The following is a 14,005-nucleotide window of genomic DNA, read 5'->3' as shown; positions in this document are numbered from 1 at the left end:
CATGGAAAAACGGAGGTCTGGGTAAAAGTACTTCAAAAATCGATTGAAAACAGTCTCAGTCACAACAAAACATTCATTCACAATGGCTATTAGTTTTGGTCAGAATGTGACCATCTCCAGACCATTTGTACCATGATGGGAGATGGTGGTGATGAACAGAGCAGGTATTATAACTCAATGAACATTAACTGCAATTAACATTTGTCAAGTCATAACAACTGTTCCATTAACTGCCACCGCTTACCATCATGGTAGAAATAGTCTGAAGATGGACACATTCTGACCAAACTGGTAATCATTGCAAACGGCCGACCGAAGTGGCCGTGCGGTTAAAGGCGCTGCAGTCTGGAACCGCAAGACCGCTACGGTCGCAGGTTCGAATCCTGCCTCGGGCATGGATGTTTGTGATGTCCTTAGGTTCGTTAGGTTTAACTAGTTCTAAGTTCTAGGGGACTAATGACCTCAGCAGTTGAGTCCCATAGTGCTCAGAGCCAATCATTGCAAACAAATGTTTTATTGCTGTTTTTAATCCACTTCTAAAGTAATGACTTGTGCTTCAGCTGTGAATGGTTTCTTGAAGTGATTCTTCTATACTATTTTTCTCCTCTTTTTTGTAGAGAACAACCTTCTCCGAGGCTGTTTACTTCATTGCCTTCTTGATGCAGAAATACAGAGACCAGTCCATCGATGATCTGCGTTACAGTTAACAGCAGGTAATGTGGCTTTCAGACCTGCTTGTAAGTGTTTTAAAACTTACAGTTTCCTTGGAGTAGATGTGTCAATCATATCAGGTAATTTTACTACATTTTCTCCTTCTTCTGCTTTGAATCTGAAGGCTCAATATTTTCCCTGCTAAGTTCAATCAAAACGCTTTCTTTCTCACTTACTAATTTCCCTTATCTATACATGTGTAATGCAGCTTTGAAGATGTTGTCATTAACAGCATGAAAGTTATTGATGTTCATTGAACTATATAGCTGCCTTATTTTGTGGAGATTGACCAAACGAATATGCTTAATGTGCGTCCACATGGTGCTATTTTTGTGTTCAACTATGGATGTACACTTACATTTCTAACAGTGTAAGCATAAAATCTTATCTGAGCATGCATAATTTCTTCAAACTGTAGGTTGTGCATCATAGTGCATAGCTTCCCGGGTTCAGAATGAACATAGACCCACATTTCTCAATCTTTTTTTTTTCCTTTGGGACACACCAAGTACATTTCAAACTTCCGCAATAACCCTACATGTAATTTTTTTCCTAAATGTAAAAACCAAACATATAAAGAACATACAATTTTTTAAATATGGACCAAGAGTGTGACACAAATGTTACAAATTGATTACATAACATGAATATAAACATAAGGCATGCAATTAAAGAAACTTATTACTCTTAACAGCAAAAACATAAAGCACATAGAATACATATTTTGTTCTTATGGGACTATTAAGAGACATAAATCTCAAAAAATTAAGTACGTAAGACTCTTGAATAAAAACATATGGACATAAAAGGAACTTACAATTCATAAGCAAGAACATAAAAAATAAACATTAACATAATAAATATAAGAAGATTTAAAACTGGTGAGATACTTCTCCCTGGCAGTTTTTGCAAAGCAGATCTATGTGTGGACAAACTCTTGACAGGCACACCCTCATCTTGCTGTCCATATCAAGGAGGCAAGACACATAGTCACATTTTATGTTCTTCAATGTCGATAATCCAGACATGCTCCAGTAGAACAATGAGCAGGGCACTGAAAGAGACACTGATTTATTCACAATATCAAAATATTCACTTCTGACTGAGATCCAAATAACTTTGGGAGCTTTTTCTTTCAATTTTTGACCTCAGTATTGTATAAGCTGATATTTCAATAAGTTGCATGTTTCTGGAGCTGTTTAATTCTGCTTTGGATACATTTTCCTCATCAGGTGCAACCACCCACTCCCAGTTAGTAGTAGAGGTGGAGGGAAAGCATTTGGATATCCATTCTTGCAACTCAAGACAGGCTCCTTACATGGGTTCCTTTATCCTATTTTTTTCTTTTCCTTTTTTATTCAGCTCTCCTGATGTTGCTGCTACACCTGGAAAAGCAGTTATACAGTTTTCTCCCTATGACAGAGATTCAAAGGATGAGTTTTTTTCCCAACATGCGCTATTTTATCTCTTGATGATATAACCATATCATGCCATCCACAAATACCTGAATTTTAAGCATTAAGTTCTGCAAATTGCTGCAGATTTCAATGCTGGCCCATCAGCAAGTGTCAATGTGCGAACCATTCAACTAAACATCATCGATTTGGGCTTTTGAAGCCGAAGACCCACTTGTGTACCTTGATGACTGCATGACACAATGCTTTATACCTTGACTGAGCCCATCAACGCCAACATTGGACTGTTGATGACTGGAAACATTGTATCAAGTGGATGGACGTTTAGGGGTATGGAAACAACCTCATGAATCCATGGACCCAGTATGTCAGCAGGGGACTGTTACAGCTGTTGGAAGCTCTCTAATGGTGTGGGGCATGTGTAGTTGGAGTGATATGAGACCCCTGATACGTCGAGAAATGACTCTGACAGGTGACACACATGTAAGCATCCTGTCTGATCACCTGCATCTGTTAAAGGTCGTTGTGAATTCTGATGGACTTTGGCAATTCCAGCAGGACAATGCAACACCCCACATGTCCGGAATTGCTACAGAATGGCTCCAGGAACATTCTTCTGAGTTTAAACACTTCTGCTGGCCACCAAACTCCCCAGGCATAAACATTATTGAGCATATCTGGGATGCCTTGCAACGCCCTGTTCAGAAGAGATCTCCACCCCCCCCCCACCCCCCTCATACTCTTACGGATTTATGGACAGCCTTGTAGGATTCATGGTGTCTGTTCCCTCCAACACTACTTCAGACATTAGAGTTGAGTCCATGCCCCATCATGTTGTGGCACTTCTGCGTGCTCGCAGAGGGCCTACACGATATTAGGCAGGTGTATAAGTTTTCTTAACTCTTCAGTGTATGTGCTCTGGAAGGCAATGGCATACAAAAAACAGTTGGATGGGTGGCAGATGCGCAGAACCAGTTCCTCGGCTGTCATGAAATCATAGGAGCAGTGGTAATAACAACATGTTTTATTCACCAGGATTCACACAGCTGCCGTGGACAGCTCTGTGGGGGTGTTGTTGACCCCATGATGCAGTGCCAACCCTTACTAACTTATGGCAGCATGTGACCATGGCAGTACTATATGCTCTCAGCAAAGCACAACAGTGCGGTAGCCTCACATGGTAACCATAACCTACTGACAATGTGTCAGTTGCTGGTGTAATGTGCCCACCCCAGCACTGGATGAGCTAGCTGGCAGTAACGGACATGGCACTTAGGTGCAGGCTGCGAACCAGAAACACCTCAAAAATTCCCAGGAGTCACTCGATGTCAGCTTGCAGGAGGGCCCCCCCCCCCCCCCCCCCCGCCCCCCGTCTCCACCAGTTCAGACCTTGGCAGCATCCGTTCTAGCAGCATTTCACAGTCCAGCAGCTAGTCGAGGGAGCAGCTGGTGTGGGGGCATTCTCGGTGTAGGCAGCAGTTGATGACAGACACTGTATCTATACTGGCTTGCCCCAGTCCTATTCTGACAAGGCATCGTTTCCAGTCACATAGAAAGGTCCAGGCAATGTGCCATGAAATAACACAATGATCCCCTGCACCAGGCCAGTCGCATTCATCATGTCATCTCAGCAGCACTGTGGCCCTGCCAGCAGAATTTTTGAGGACAATATGCTGGCCCGCCTGGCTACAGGCTGCAGGACCTGCTAAGAAGAGGTGCCAGTGGCACATATGAAACTAAGAAACACTACTAACAAGTTCAAAATTCAAAATGAGAGTTTAGAATGACAATTAAATAATTTATTTTACACAGATTACAGGCATTGTCATATCTTCCAGAATTTATTCTTGCAATAACACACTTCTCCAACATTAGAATTTATTGTTGCAATAACACAGTTATCCAACATTAGAATTTATTGTTGCAATAACACACTTCTCCAACATAGGCTGGCAATTCACAGAGCTTCTACATCGCACTTGCACAGCTATTTCTTCTTCCAAAGTTATTGGGGGTGCCATCCCACCTTGAAGAGAAGTGTCATCCCATGGCCTGGTTCTCCATATGCACGGAGGATAATTAATCCACACAATAGTTGTACTCTGTCAGATAATCATTTATTTTATTGTTCTTTCACTCATGAGCATCACTCACTGGTGGGGTATACATAGGTATACACATTGCTCTCTCAGAGTAGTATGTGTCAACACACTTTCTATTCATTCACGTACAGAGCATGGGGAAAATATTTGAAAGATATAACCGTTATTTGACTAGATTTCAGCCTTAGGCCATTTTCAAGTGTTGTTAAGTACAATAAATCACTAGACTTCAGTAGAATACTAGTCACAGGTTTTAACCTGTGATTCGTCATCTGTTTTATTCCACAAACATATCTAGTGAATAAGTCATGCTAACTGCCAATAAATTAGCCTATTACACAAATGTTCTCACATTTAATTTTGACAAAATTGGTTTGTGTAAAAGAAGATAAATACACTCCTGGAAATGGAAAAAAGAACACATTGACACCGGTGTGTCAGACCCACCATACTTGCTCTGGACACTGCGAGAGGGCTGTACAAGCAATGATCACACGCACGGCACAGCGGACACACCAGGAACCGCGGTGTTGGCCGTCGAATGGCGCTAGCTGCGCAGCATTTGTGCACCGCCGCCGTCAGTGTCAGCCAGTTTGCCGTGGCATACGGAGCTCCATCACAGTCTTTAACACTGGTAGCATGCCGCGACAGCGTGGACGTGAACCATATGTGCAGTTGACGGACTTTGAGCGAGGGCGTATAGTGGGCATGCGGGAGGCCGGGTGGACGTACCGCCGAATTGCTCAACACGTGGGGGGTGAGGTCTCCACAGTACATCGATGTTGTCGCCAGTGGTCGGCGGAAGGTGCACGTGCCCGTCGACCTGGGACCGGACCGCAGCGACGTACGGATGCACGCCAAGACCGTAGGATCCTACGCAGTGCCGTAGGGGACCGCACCGCCACTTCCCAGCAAATTAGGGACACTGTGGCTCCTGGGGTATCGGCGAGGACCATTCGCAACCGTCTCCATGAAGCTGGGCTACGGTCCCGCACACCGTTAGGCCGTCTTCCGCTCACGCCCCAACATCGTGCAGCCCGCCTCCAATGGTGTCGCGACAGGCGTGAATGGAGGGACGAATGGAGACGTGTCGTCTTCAGCGATGAGAGTCGCTTCTGCCTTGGTGCCAATGATGGTCGTATGCGCGTTTGGCGCCGTGCAGGTGAGCGCCACAATCAGGACTGCATACGACTGAGGCACACAGGGCCAACACCCGGCATCATGGTGTGGGGAGCGATCTCCTACACTGGCCGTACATCACTGGTGATCGTCGAGGGGACACTGAATAGTGCACGGTACATCCAAACCGTCATCGAACCCATCGTTCTACCATTCCTAGACCGGCAAGGGAACTTGCTGTTCCAACAGGACAATGCACGTCCGCATGTATCCCGTGCCACCCAACGTGCTCTAGAAGGTGTAAGTCAACTACCCTGGCCAGCAAGATCTCCGGATCTGTCCCCCATTGAGCATGTTTGGGACTGGATGAAGCGTCGTCTCACGCGGTCTGCACGTCCAGCACGAACGCTGGTCCAACTGAGGCGCCAGGTGGAAATGGCATGGCAAGCCGTTCCACAGGACTACATCCAGCATCTCTACAATCGTCTCTATGGGAGAATAACAGCCTGCATTGCTGCGAAAGGTGGATATGCACTGTACTAGTGCCGACATTGTGCATGCTCTGTTACCTGTGTCTATGTGCCTGTGGTTCTGTCAGTGTGATCATGTGATGTATCTGACCCCAGGAATGTGTCAATAAAGTTTCCCCTTCCTGGGACAATGAATTCACGGTGTTCTTATTTCAATTTCCAGGAGTGTATTTTGACAGTGACCTGTGTTCTACTCAAGTCTAATGATTTTTGACAGTTATAACACTTGAAAATATCCTTAAAGCAGAAATCTAGATTGTGGAATACAACCTGTTGTTAGGTCAAATGGCGGTTACACCTTTCAAAAAGTTTTTTTATGACTGTGGCTCCACAGCAAAGTAAAATCATTCACGGGAATTCTGTAACTAGTCTAATCTTGTTTTCATGGTTGGTTGGTTTGTGGGGGTTGAAGGGACCAGACAACAAAGGCCATCAGTCCCTTTTTTCACAACCGTGAAACACCCACAAGGAATAAAAACACACAACGGAGATGACAAGGGATGACATAGAACAAGAAAGACACAAACAAATACTTCACAAAAGAAATTAAAAGCACACAGTATGTTACAGTGGTTGGCCGACCATAAAAAAAAAAAAAAAAAAGCCAACCACCTAGACATACACTAAAAATCCCAATCTAAAACAGTAGGCCAAGGGCCAGACACAACGCATGAAAGAGACAAACCCTCAGATCGAGTGATAAAAGACCCCAGCTTGAATAAAACTCAAAACTAGGCCAGCCATTGCAGAGTCATCTGTTAAAAGTGCAGGGAGCGTATCAGGCAGCACAAACATCTGCCAGAGCACAGTTAAAAGTGGACAGTCCAACAAAATGTGGAGCACTGTCAACGCTGAACTACAGCGACAGAGAGGTGGGTCCTCACGGTGCAATAAATAACCGTGCGTCAGCCAGGTGTGGCCAGTGCATAGCTGGCAGAGTACATCGGAGTCCTTGCGAGAGGCCCGCAAGGAGGAGCGCCACACTCCGGTAGTCTCCTTGACGAACCCAAGTTTGTTGGGTGAAGGCAGGCTGCCCCATTCATCACTCCAGGTACCAATGACCTTCTGCTGCGCAACTGACTGGCGATCACACTCCGAAAGGCCAGTCTCCAGGCCCGGTGCACCAACTGTATGTTTGGCCAGCATGTCAACACGTCCATTACCCAGGATTCCAACACAACCCGGGGTCCAACCAAAGACCACGGAGTGGCCACAACAGGCAAGAGTATGCAGGGACACCTGGATAGCCACCGCCAAACGAGAGCAAGGAAAACACTGGCCAATAGCTCGTGAACCGCTCAGGAAGTCACTACAGGTAATGAAGAACTCACCTGAGCAGGAGCAGATACTCTAGGGTGTAAGAGATGGCGGCGAGCTCTGCAGCGAAAACACTGCAGCCACCCAGTAATGAACATTGTTCAGACTGCTCCCCAAAGTAAAAGCATACCCAGCTTGACCAGCAACCATCAAACCGTCGGTATAGACTACGGCAGAGCATGGACACGCGGCAAGGATGGAAAGAAAGCGTCAGCGGAGGGCCTCAGGAGGGACTGAGTCTTTTGTGCCTTGTGCCAAATCCAGCCGAAGGCATGGGCGGGGGGCACACCATGGGGGTATATGTGTATGGGCCCAGAAAAGAGGTGGGAGAGGGAAAAAATCAAGCCCAGAGAGAAGAGCCTGGACACAAACCGCGATTGTACACCCCAACGGGGGCCACCATTCTGGAAGATGGAGGACCTAGTTGGGGAACAGGAGATGGTAGTTTGGATGCCCGGGCAAGCTATAAACACTTGCAGCATAAACAGCCAGTAGTCGTTGGTGCCAGATCCACAATGGAGGGATGCCAGTTTCCACAAGTAGGCTGTTTACAGGGCTTGTGCAGAAAGCACCAGATGTGAAATGGATCCCGCAGTAAAATATGGGGTCAAGCAACCGCATCATGGAAGGCGATGCCGAACCACAAGCCAGGCTCCCATAATTGAAATGGGACTGAATCAATGCCTGATACAGTCATAGAAAGGTAGATCGATCGGCACCCCATCTGGTGTGACTCAAGCAGCGAAGAGCATTAAGATGGTGCCAGCACGTTCATTTAACAGGGTGTATACGGGGACAAGGAAAAAAAATTCCCGGATTATTCCTGGATTTGTCCCGGATATCCCATTTACAAAATATGCTTTTTCCCGGGCGAAAATACACTTTTTCTGTACTAAGTGACAGAAGGTTTTCCGTAGATTTTCCCTCGGAACTGGAAAAATTATCAATCCTTTGAATGGTTAACATTTTATACAATCACGTAGAACTTCCCGAAAAAAAAAAGAAAAGACGGCGCAGAGAAGTTTTGGAGAGACTTTTAATAAAAAAGGAGAGAAGTTTTGGAAAGACCTTTGATTTGCAGCAACATATTTTCGTATTACGAAAGTATAAATTCGAATTGCACCAAACACAGGGCGTTAGTTTCCGCAGCGTTGAAACCGAGGTTGCGATGTCCTTTTGTAAGCGAGTCATATCTCAAGCCACGAGATCTCGCCAGCCGAAGACAGCAGCTATTCAGAGCATAGGGCATCTGTTATAGTCAGCCAATAGCAAGATCTCTGGTTACATAGCACGAACACGCAACAGGAAAAGTTAACGGTTTACATCAATGTACACAGTACCGTATATCTACAAGAAAAGCTAAGCTTTCACATATAATATTGGTCTCTAAGATTAACACGCTACAACAGACGCTAAGCTTTCACATGTAATATTGATCTTTCTTTGTGTGTGTTATACTTTAAGATACATCAAACAAAAGTGCCAGTAAATTTAAAATTATGACATACATGTCTCGGCTCGAAATACTTGTAAGTGGCTGGTCCTCAAACTGTTCAGTTTTGAATGCTCTGTGATTTATATATCCATCCCACTTTCTCACACGTAACATAATTCATCTTGCGTAAAAAGAAATTTACTTTGAAAGTAACGCTTTTCTAACCGCCGTTCGCAATACTATCCGCAGTCTCTTAGCAATAGGTTCGATTTACCAGTTGCCAGAAAACAGGCATTATTGCACGTGAGCAGCTGCAGTGGTGTAGGAAGACCACATGTTCGTGTCTATAAAGCACTAACAGAGCTTACACTATACCATAAAAGAAACAGGGCATCAGAGGATACTCCAAAGAGCATCGGAATTTCGTAAACCATACTAAAATGCATAATTCGGCTTGAAGTGCAAACTGGCTTTTTCCAGATTCACAATAAAGTAAGTCCCATCTGATATTAAGCTTTTCAGTGTGGTTTTTGGGATGTAAATTTTCTTGGAGTACCAGTACTCTACAATCTCATTTTTGGTTCTTTATTATGGCATAATACTATATATGGCAGAAGATGATAACATGCACTTGAAATTCAGCGAACAGTTGGAACTAGCCAATACTGTAGAATGAAACACTTCGTTTCAAATAAAATGATTGCCTCAGCGGAAAGATAAATAAAGCCAAATTTCTTTAGGAAACTTGCAAAAATAACTTCACTGTTCTGCAAGGCGATTAATGCTTGACTGCTCCTAATTTAGAAATAAAATAATATCAGAAAACTGAAATTAATAATATATTTTTATCCTCCGTAATTATGTGAATGTATTTTAATTCACTTGATATCTCCTGGCCACAGAAATCCATTTTGTTTTCATTTGACGTGGGAGCTGTACACTAAGAGAAGCAGCGAAATCACTTAAAGTAAACACGGGTAATGAGGAGGTTAACCCCCTCCACACTACAACTCAGATAACTCTGTGCAAGCGTGAACTGGCAGCTAGGGCACACAGAAAAAATTTTTCTCGTTTGCAACTGGCTGCTTGCTGTTACTACCGATACAGCTAACAGCCAAACTTCAAGTAGCGGGAGAAGGTACTGCTTATACGCGAGTCAAATGCGCATGCGCAACAGACCGCTGGCAATTGGTCAAACGAACCTAATGTGAACAGTTGTGACGTCATGGTCATAGCAATCAGTTTATTGTTACGAAGAATTACAGTCTGCGCCCTACGGCCTTTGTCATATTTTTGCTATTTGCAGACGCTTGTGAGTGCACGATGTTTTGTTGTTGTAAATTGCACATTTCCTTTGCCACTAAAGTTTTATTTTTTTCCCTCTCGTTTATATTTTATTGCTGCAGTATCATTGTCCAGTAGCAGGATACAATAACATTCTTTACTAGAGAATCAATTCTGCAATCAAATTATAAAAATTTAACTGAAAGGTAAAACAATGAAAAATTCCCGAATTTCCGAAAAATTCCCGGGTTTTCCCCGGTTTTCTCCCGGATGAAAAAATTTCCAGGTTTTTCCCGGATTTCCTGGTTGTCCCGGGTCATATACACCCTGTTTAAGCTACTGAATATGAGGGAGCCAAGCCAACTGGGTATCAAAAAGCAAGCCCAAAAACCGATGTGTCTCCACTACGGCAATAGGTTCGCCATCAAGATAAAGCCACAGCTCAGGGTGAACAGTACGACGCACGCAGAAATTCATGACACAAGTCTTGGTGGCCAAGAATTGGAAGCTGTGCGTGATGGCCCAAGACTGCACCCTGCAGATAGCGCCCTTTAGTTGCCATTCAGCAACCGCAATGCCAGTGGAGCTATAGTACAGCAAAAGTCATCAGCATACAAAGAAACCAATACAGCCGTTCCCAGAGCTACAGCTAGCCCACTCATAGCAACTAAAAACAGGCAGACACTCAAGACAGAGCCTTGCGGGACCCCACTCTAATGGACTCAGGAGGAACTATGGGAGGAATCAAATTGCATGCAGAGGGAATGAAGCAAGAATCAATTTTGAATACAACTAGGGAGTGGGCCCCTAAGACCCCACCCATGAAGCGTGGTGAGGATGTGATGTCGTCATGTTGTATTGTATGCCTTCCACATGTCAAAAAAAGACAGTAACCAGGTGCTAACGGCACACAAATGCGTATGGATGGCAGACTCCAGGCAGACTGGATTATCGGTGGCAGAGCGGTCCTTACAGAACACACCCTGACATGGAGCCAGAAGGCCCAAAGGCTCAAGTAACCAACTCAGCCTCCGGCTCACCATGCATTCGAGCAACTTGCAGATGAGGCTAAGGGGCCATAGCTGTCCACGTCTAGTGGGTTCCTGCCAGGCTTCTACACTGGTATGATAATGCTATCGCGCCATTGAGACGAGAACTCACACTCAATCCATTTGAAAAGTTCTCGGAGGTGTTACTGGCAGTCCATCAAGCGGTGTTTGAGCACCTGATGTGGATGTGATCCAGCCCGGGAGCCGTATCAGGGCATGTGGCTAGGGCAATTTGAAATTCTCACTCACTAATTGGAGCATTGTACGATTCAGATTGACATGTATGGAATGAAAGGCTCCGACATTCCAACTGCTCTTTCAGGGAGTCCAGCAGGTAATTCGTAGAAGCGGAACTCTGAGCAAAATGCTCTGCTAAGAGTTCTGCAATTGTGTCTGATTCAGTACAGACTGCTCCATTCAGAGAAAGCCCAGGGACGCTGATGGAGGTCTGATATCCATAGAGCTGCCTAAACTTGGTACAAACCTGCAATGGAGAAGTACGGATGCCAATGGTGGAGACATACCTTTCCCAACACTCCTGCTTCCGATGGCAAATAAGGCGGTGGGCTCGGGCATGGAGCCATTTAAAGGCAATGAGGTGTTCCATCGATGGGGGCTGCTTATGACGCTGGAGGGCACACCTGCAATCTCTAATCGCCTCAGCAATCTCGGGTGACCACCAACGCACAGTCCTCAGCAAAGGAGACCCAGAAGAACAGGAAATTGCAGATTCTGTGGCAGAAACAATGCTGGTCATGATCATGTGAACCACCACATCAATGGCGTCATGAGAAAGAGGCTCAATAGTGGCAATGGGGGGGAACGAGTCTCAGTCAGCCTTATTCAGAGCCCATCAGGGGAGGTGCCCAGAAGATTGACACTGTGGCAGTGACAGAAAGATCGAAAAGTGGTCACTAGGGCTGCAGACCGAAAGGTCGATGGCTGAGTACGTGCCATGCACCATTCTGAATGGTGGAGACATACCTTTCCCAACACTCCTGCTTCCGATGGCAAATAAGGCGGTGGGCTCGGGCATGGAGCCATTTAAAGGCAATGAGGTGTTCCATCGATGGGGGCTGCTTATGACGCTGGAGGGCACACCTGCAATCTCTAATCGCCTCAGCAATCTCGGGTGACCACCAACGCACAGTCCTCAGCAAAGGAGACCCAGAAGAACAGGAAATTGCAGATTCTGTGGCAGAAACAATGCTGGTCATGATCATGTGAACCACCACATCAATGGCGTCATGAGAAAGAGGCTCAATAGTGGCAATGGGGGGGAACGAGTCTCAGTCAGCCTTATTCAGAGCCCATCAGGGGAGGTGCCCAGAAGATTGACACTGTGGCAGTGACAGAAAGATCGAAAAGTGGTCACTAGGGCTGCAGACCGAAAGGTCGATGGCTGAGTACGTGCCATGCACCATTCTGAAATGTGTGGAGACACCATTATTTAAGAGGGAAAGGTCAAGCTGTGCCAACTCTTGCTCAATGACAGTGCCTCGGCCTGTTGCCACCAAGCCACCCCACAAAGGGTTATGGGCGTTAAAGTCACCCCATAACAGAAAAGATGGTGGCAGTTGGGCTATCAGCACAGCCAATACATGCTGTGGGACATCTCCATCCGATGGAAGATAGATACTGCAGATAGTAACAGCCTGAGGCACCCACACCCAAACAGCGACAGCCTCTAAAGGTGTTTGAAGAGGTACACACTCGCTGTAAAAAAGAGTTAAGGATGTAGGATGCAGACTTCATCAGATATCCTTGCATAAGCTGCCCAATTCTTATAATAACCACGATAGCCATGGAGAGCGTGAAGTCGCATCGCCGGAAACCAAGTTTCCTGGAGAGCAATGCCGAAGAAAGAGTGAAAGCTGAGAAGCTGTCGGAGCTCAGCAAGATGGTGGAAAAAACTGCTGCAATTCCACTGTAGAATGACATTTTTCGTGGCCGAAAAAGGCATGTGAGCCATGTGTGGCTCACGTTGCCGCCATCATGTATTTTACACCCCGTTTTTAATGCACTTCCACCTCACTACATTAATTTAAATTACTACTGTCACTGAGTTGCTGCTTTGCCTGATCATGAGCGGCAATAGCAGCACATATCGATATATCCCCCCTCCTAGTATCTTTGCTCGACTGCTATTACTTCCCTGTCATTGTATGTCATAAGGAGTTCGGGTTGCAAGTTCGGGGCTGCCAGTCAGTTGGAATGCATCTGGAGCACAGTCCGGACCTGCCACTCGGGAAATTGCAATGCGGCACAAATGCAGTCGGGTTGGAGCTGTGAGGTCTGCGTCGACATGGCTCGCCCGACCATTGCCGCCACGTATCACTTGAGCCAGGTCACGGTATTGGTGGATCGATGGTCAGTCGTCCTAACAGACAGTGCGTTTCGGCTCGCCAATTATTCACGAGTCAGCTCTGTGTGTGTGCGCATCGACTCCCGATTTGTCTTCGTGCGTGCTTAGTTACTGTTGGGTATCATTCAGGGCTTCGTGCTAGTGTTTGTCAAGTTGTGTGTGTAGTTGGCGTTATTTCCACTGCTGACTATTTTAGACGTTGTCGGCATTCTGAGGGGAGTCATTCGGTTGGTGCGGACCAGGCAGGATATGTCTGCGCGGTGCAGTTGTCTGTGTCCACTGGCGGTCCCTGCGCAGTGTCAGAGCGTGTGTGGAGCTGTCCAATTGCTACGAGCTTTGTGGCTCACCGACCCAGGATGTCTAGGTTGAGTGGTGTTTTAAGTACCCAAGCCACATCCATTCATGTTGTGTGGTTCGTTTCGGTGGTTTTCTGTTGGGGAGGTTTTCCTGTGAGCAACACCGAGTGTTTGTATTGCTGAAATTTAGCCTCCACGAGGTGGAATTACCTGTATTGGTTGACTACAATTCAAGTGCACCAATGGAATTTTCTGCCTTGTGGCCGTTAGTGTTCCAGTTACCTGCCCTGGCCACTAATGTAATTTCAGGCAGTGTCCTTTCCTCACCTGTTGTCGCTGTCCAACACGGTGTGTAGTTTTGACAGCTTAATACATATACATA

At 45.8% G+C, this 14,005-nt stretch overlaps 1 protein-coding gene across 1 annotated transcript in view; it reads left to right on the top strand.

The window, feature by feature from the left end:
• The first annotated feature begins 645 nt into the window (after positions 1-645).
• LOC124619376 (5-oxoprolinase) overlaps positions 646-14,005 on the top strand; it is a 204,989-nt gene continuing 191,629 nt past the window's right edge. Inside the window, exon 1 of the mRNA XM_047145702.1 lies at positions 646-713. The gene's annotated coding sequence lies outside the window, so the exon portion shown is untranslated. The remainder of the gene's footprint in view (positions 714-14,005) is intronic.

The sequence above is a fragment of the Schistocerca americana genome, chromosome 6 (genome assembly GCF_021461395.2).
Source record: "Schistocerca americana isolate TAMUIC-IGC-003095 chromosome 6, iqSchAmer2.1, whole genome shotgun sequence".
NCBI lineage: Eukaryota > Metazoa > Arthropoda > Insecta > Orthoptera > Acrididae > Schistocerca > Schistocerca americana.
This window is presented reverse-complemented; position numbering and strand designations above follow the sequence as displayed.